This window comes from Xiphophorus maculatus, chromosome 9 (genome assembly GCF_002775205.1).
Source record: "Xiphophorus maculatus strain JP 163 A chromosome 9, X_maculatus-5.0-male, whole genome shotgun sequence".
Taxonomy (NCBI): domain Eukaryota; kingdom Metazoa; phylum Chordata; class Actinopteri; order Cyprinodontiformes; family Poeciliidae; genus Xiphophorus; species Xiphophorus maculatus.
In genome coordinates, this window is record NC_036451.1 from 21,323,018 (window position 1) to 21,329,667 (window position 6,650).

The following is a 6,650-nucleotide window of genomic DNA, read 5'->3' on the forward strand; positions in this document are numbered from 1 at the left end:
TTTGTCAGAAAGTAACTGGTCATTGGTCATCGCTCTAACACTCGTCGACTCGTGAAGCCAATCCGGGTCTGCGACTTCTTCATTTGTTTGGTGAGTGAATAGCATAACAGAGGCGGGCTGACCTCCCACATTATTCTTTCACGTGAGATAGCAAAAGGTCACTTAATCACGCCATTGCGTGTGAAGTCAAATGTGAAGTAAATGTGATTAATCAGATTATTATCGTGGAGTCTCACAAGCCAAGCCCAGCACTAATTACTACCTCACTTGTCAAATCAAGAAATTTACTAAAACAAACAAATCTATCTGGTGACATAAAATAAGACTGCAAAGAGCTTCACGTCTCGCCAACCAGAAGAAAAGTTGCTGACGTCTTCAAGCTCGAAAGGGTTGTAAAGTCTAGTGGACAGAGAAGTTCTGTGGCCTCAGGTGTTTGCCAAAAAAGTTGCTCCCACTACTTTCTAGCAAACAGTCCTCCCTGATGGAGTCTGATCACTGCCTGATGCTTTACCACAGCAGGTATGGAAAACCACAAATGCAAAAATTAAATCATATACAAATCTATTAATCTCTTTATAATAAATAAAAAAAAAAGCTTTTTATTTAAGCATTTATGTCAGCTTGAGTCATGCAGAACTGATCTGATCGTTTCCATAGCAACAATCAGACGCAAGACTTTGCGTCTGATTGTTGAAGCAAGGTCTTGCTCCCACAAGATGTCTGAGCTTCTGAACAGCGGCCCCCTGGTTGCCCTTCCATCGGCAACATATCCAACAGACATAGTTGAACTTTTTAACAGTTGGTTGGATTTGGGGGCCAAAGGTCGCTGTTCAGGCAGCTGGTCAGCCTTACAGAAGAAACACTGCCTGACGGATAACAACGTGCTGGTGTTTTTTCTCCAAAGCCAGACCAGGATACACCAGGTAGTTGCCAATCAGACCATGGATGTGCCTGCAGATTGTGAATGTGGAAGTGAGAGGTTCCACCTTTCCTCCATTATCTGTGGAGATTCAAAGCCAACCCAGTTCTACTCTTATTTAATAAAAGGAGAGCATGTCTTCACTGCAGACGACGATTGCAGTGAAGACATGTCCAAAAATGAATTGATCTACATTTACGAGAAGGTAAGAAATGATGAGACACCGGATGTTACAGTTTCTCCAGCCTTTCCTCTGGAAGATGATAAAGGTGCCTTTGGAGAGGAGCCAAAAATATTGAATTCAGAAGAAGAAAAATTTCTAGAAGACCTAATTAGTAACCATCTTGAGGCTGGAGAAATCTGTCTGGGACCAAACATGTGTCTGACTTAAATTTACGGGACAAAAGGGTAAAAAGATTTGACAGGTTTCCTGTTTGCAGGTTTCTCTCCAGGCGCTCCGGCTTCCTGCCACAGTCTGAAATCATGACTGTTTAGTTAATTGGTTTCTAAATTCTCCTTAGGCATAAATACAAACAATAATTTATGAATAAAATATAAAAAATATATTATATATATATATATCAACTTGGCATAGTTACTTTGAAAAAGTAACTTTAATCAGATTACTGATTACTCCTTGAAAAAGTAACTCAGTTAGATTACTGACTACTTGATTTGGAAAGTAACTAAGTTACATTAAAAGTAACTTTTATAGTTACTTTCAGCGGCTGCTGACAACGACGCTGTGAAAATGACATTGATCTTTGCCAATACTTAATTGTAAGCTGTTTTATAATGGTAACATCAACAACGTGTCTCCATTTATAAGGTTGAACTGAAGGGGAGATTTTTTAATGGTTATAACAGTACAAAAAAAAAAAAAAAAAAAAAAAAACGTGAGTAATTTGTGTGGTCCACTGTTGTCTGGAAAACTCTAAGAAGGATTTTAAAGCCCCCATATTTCCCCCCAGCCTCCAGGTTCTGCGTTACGGCCCTGTGTTTGGTGTCAAAGCACCGCGCACAGAGCTCCTCCTGCAGCTACGGACACGTTTATTCGTGGCTGTTTTCACGTTTATTGCGCTGTTCAAATTAGTCTCGATGTTTGCAGTTTTCTGGAGCGCAGCGCCAAGCTCGACGTCATTCAGAGGTGATATATTAACTTGACATTAACAAAGACACAGCGGGGCGGATCATCCGGGAAGTGATGGGCAGGGAGAGCCTGACCTTAATGACGGACAAATTCTGGGATTTATTATGAGTCTCTGCTTATTTCCAAGCACAAATGAGTAACTTCAAAAACGAGCCCAAAAAGGCGCAACCCGCCACTCATTAAATTTGCAAGTTACTTAAAAAATAAATAAATAAAATAAAGCCCAAAGCCGCTTATAATAATCGGACTTGGCGACAGAAACTCAAAATAGTTCCAGTTTGTCCACCAACAAAATGTGCATCTCCCTCCATTGTTTACATTTCTGTCGCATAGAGACGTCGGTCACTCGACAAGAGGCGTAGAGGAAATACGATTAAAATCCAAAAGAAGATAGTAACGCACAGTGATTTCGATAAGTAACGTTAGATTACTCGTTACTGAAAAACGATGGTGGTCTGACTGGCATGGTGATGAAACCAGATATTCATGTCATCCAAACAATAGCAAAGAAGAGTGGGCCAAAATCCATCCACTGTTGCTGCTGCCACGGTGGACACCACCATCTTCAACTAATGAATGAAATCAGAATTTGAAAATGTTTTTGTCTCACGGTCTGAAAGTGCCAAGAAAAACCAAAGCAGAGGATTTCTGTTAAAGCACTGCTGGTTTCTCAGAGCCCCGTCTATGTCTAGACAGTAAATGAAGGGCTTTCTGGAAGGGACTTTCGTTTTACTTTTACTTTTATTGTTTGCCGTGTTTTATTTCACTCAGATTTGACACAGAATGTGTCACGGCTCTTATCTCGGGCGCAGGACTTGTTACTTTCCTCTCATTTCTAATAATCTAGTTTACTTTTCATCTTCGTGAGGCTTGCCTTCTGCAAACCTTTTACTTTCACTTTTCCAGCTTTCAGTCAGATCCAGATTTAATTTCTGCTCACAAATCGCTCGCAAATCGGTGGAGCAAAACAACTAAAATGTCCCCCGCTGTGCGGTGAGGTGCTCAGTTAGACATCAAAACAACCACCAGAAATATTGTTGTGAGGTATTGTGGGTAATGCACTGCGATTGATCGAGTTCAGCTGTGGTTAGGGCACCTGCAAGCGGGCCGACCTCTTCCACCTGTCTTCAAGATCTGACTCCAGACCCGGGGCCGACTCGAGCAAGCAGGTGCGAGAGCATGAGTCGTCACATTTTAGAAACCCGGCCGAGCACCCTTCAGGATGTGCGTGGGCTGCCGACGAATAACCAAAATCTCACTGCTCCAACACAGACTCAATCTTTCCTAGTCCGTTTTAGTGTGTCAGCTAAAGCAGAAATACCCGTGTTGTGTCCAACGACAGAGAGAAAAAACTCCCTCATCCCTGCTAATCCACCACTGTTACAGTATCTCTTGCTAAGGACTTTCCCCGTCTGAGCATGCTCTCCTGATACACATCATCTTTCACCACAGCAGCTAATTCTTATCGCTTGACATTTACTTTTAAAGTGTTTAACAATGGCCAGGGCTGGCACCGCGACTGCAAAGCGTGCACGCTTTGCCTGAGCTGTGTTTGTTGCGCTTATGGAAGGGGAAGCATCATTATGAAACCATGAAGTATGCAGACACCCCTCTCCCTTTTCCCACGAGCAGATGTTCTTTCTCAGCTGTCTTCTTGCCTCATCCAGCATCTCATGCGTGTGTGTGTGTGTGTGTGTGTGTGTGTGTGCAGGGGGGGTGCGTGCGTGTGTGTTTCTGTTGTGTGGTTGTACATCCTCCTGATGTGGGACACCTGTTTCGGTTCTGCTAAGCAGGTGTTTTACTTTGGACACATATCAAAACATTGAAACTTTGAACAAAACCACAATGTTTGTCATGTTGGGGCATGTCAGGTCATGTCAAAGCACACGTTCAAAGAAAAAGCAACACTTCTACACAGAGGTGGATTGAAGGGTCTTCTGATGGTCTTGAAGAATGGCATTCGAATCATTCCTTCTTGTCACAGAGTGTCACTTTACAGTACAAGGTTGCGATCTTCACATCAGTGCTGTTAGTTTTGTTTCCCGCTTCTATATATATATTTTTTTCTCCCCTCTAGGGGGTCTTTTTGTGGGGCTCTAGTGCCCTTATATGAAAGTAGGCTGACAGGAAAGGGGGGAAGATATGCGGCAAATGTCGCCGGGTCCGGGAATAGAACCCGCGACGGTCGCGTCGAGGACTCAAGGCCTCCAAACGTGGATTGCACTATCCCCTCCGCCACCACAGCACGGACCCCCCCTTCTATGTTTACCAACAATTTGTGGCTTACAAGCAGTAAACACATTTCAGACAAACGAGGATTAAAGTGTAGTCAACCCAGAACTGTGCACTTTAAATCCAATACTGAATGCGGCAGCCGCTGTACAAGTCCCAACGCTTGCAGAAATCACCAGACCTTTCATGTGTCGTATCTTACAATAAAGCAGTGAAATGGCGCCGAGGGTTTTGACTCAAACCAAGTGCCACAAGCTCACTTGCTATCGGTCTATAAATGAGGCAGTGAGGGTCATTTTTCTGAGCAAAAAAGCAACGTGGGATATTTCATAAAAAAAAAACCCAACACATCTCTTGTTGTTTACTTTGAAGTATAACAATGTTATCAGCCTCCCTGCCCCTCATGCTTCTTTTTGTTTTGCTTCCAGTGAGCTAGAGTTTCTTGTAATATTCCACAGCGATCTCCATCACCACTTCTGACGGTCCGATCCTTTAATGTGGCCGTTTTCAGAGAGATGTTTCTTAATTAATCACCCCGAACTGACCTATGATTCATTAAACCTCTTCAGCACAGAACCCAGGCTTGGTAACACCTTTGTTGAACATTGATGTCATGTGAAAGTACAAAGCCATAAGGGGATAGATTACATCCACCGCTGATAGACCACTGAGGTGAAAGATGATGCAATTACAGCCCCAAGGTGGCTTCTTTACCAAAACGTAGGAGGCTTTGCAGGCTGGTTTCATCACTCTGCTGTTTCTGCCTCGGTAAGTCATACGTTGACACGACCCATGCTTGGCCTTTGAGAATGACAAAAACCCGTCATACTTTACGCAGTTAAACACACAACCGGTCTGTTTACAGGGCTTATTTAAGCACCAAACTGAGACGTTTTGCCATTTAAAATCTGTGGGTTTGTCAGTTAATTAATAAATTAACTTTATTAATAAAGTTAATTTATTTCAAAATAAATTAAACTATCACTGTTACTGAAATGTTCAAAATGCATGTGTTTTGCCGTGGTTGTGAAGCAGGTCTGCACCAGTTACCACAGTTAATCTTTTTATTGAAATCTAAAACTCCTCTGTGAGGAAAAGGCCAAGACTGTTCAACCTGCTTCATTAGCTTCATCCAGCTAATGAAGACCAAAGTGAGCGATGGTGAAACTGTTTGGCCTAAGTTTCAGATTAATCTGCAGCTGTGATGAAGCAAAACACAAGCTTGAAATCTTGCTGAGTTTCACATTATTTATATAATCCTTTTTCTTTAATTGAATGAATGAATGAATTAAATTCATTCTTAAAAAATTATATTAAAAAAACCATGTCTGTGGGACGCTACGCTGCAGGAGTAGAGCCATGCACAGAGAGGCCTCGGTCCACGACGTGGCAGATGACTTTGACAGGTTTCAGCCTCTCTCACAACCCGCTTTCCTGCAGGACCTCTCTCAAATAACGGCACCAGAGATGATAAAAACTTTAAAAAAAAAAAAAAAGACCTTTGGATTTGAAAAGCCTTTGTCGCGTGGCTGTGAAATAAACTCAGACGTAGCCCTCAAAGGAAGCAGCCCCTGAATCTGAACACATATACAGTACATTACTTAAACGCCCTGAAAACAAAAAAAATTGAAAAATATGATCCCTAAATAGGTAATACAGCCAAACTTATAAAGGTATAAAAGCAGTACATGGAGGTTTGTTTGTCTTAGGTTGTTGTTCTGCTTTTTTTTTTGTTTTGTTTTGTTTTTCTTTTCCTCTTCATAGAAGCTACATCTGGCCTGATGTTCTGGAGGGCAATAGTAGAGCTACTGCTGCCAATAAATGGAGAATGGTCTGTGTTCTTTATCAAGTCCAGAGGACTACAAAGCACTTTACACTACATTCAGACTTTCGTGCACCGACGGTGTTGAGCTATACTGTAGACATACGGAGCAGGACGAACTCCAGCCACCGTCACCCCGGTAACTTCACATTTTCCCTCTAGAAATGAAACGTTTGGTCTCGACTCTCTGGGTTTAACTCCGTCTGTTTCCCAGACAAAGCAATGGAAGGATCTGCCGCATCTGCTTAGCGGTTTCTCTCCCAGATGAAGAGGAGCCACTGCTGCCACTAACTCTGCTCTTTCTTTAACGCAGGAAGAACTCCGTCATCACTGTTTGTGTTTTTGTGTGTGTGTGTGTGTGTGTGTGTGTGTGTGTGTGTGCGTGCTCTGTATCCTCAAACCCCCATTCAGTCTTATCAGATGACTACTCATACCGAGCCAGGTTCTGCTGGAGGTTTCTTCCTGTTAAAGGGGGGATTCCCTTTCCGCCGCTGCCACATGCATGCTTGCTTTTAGCTCGATGCAGT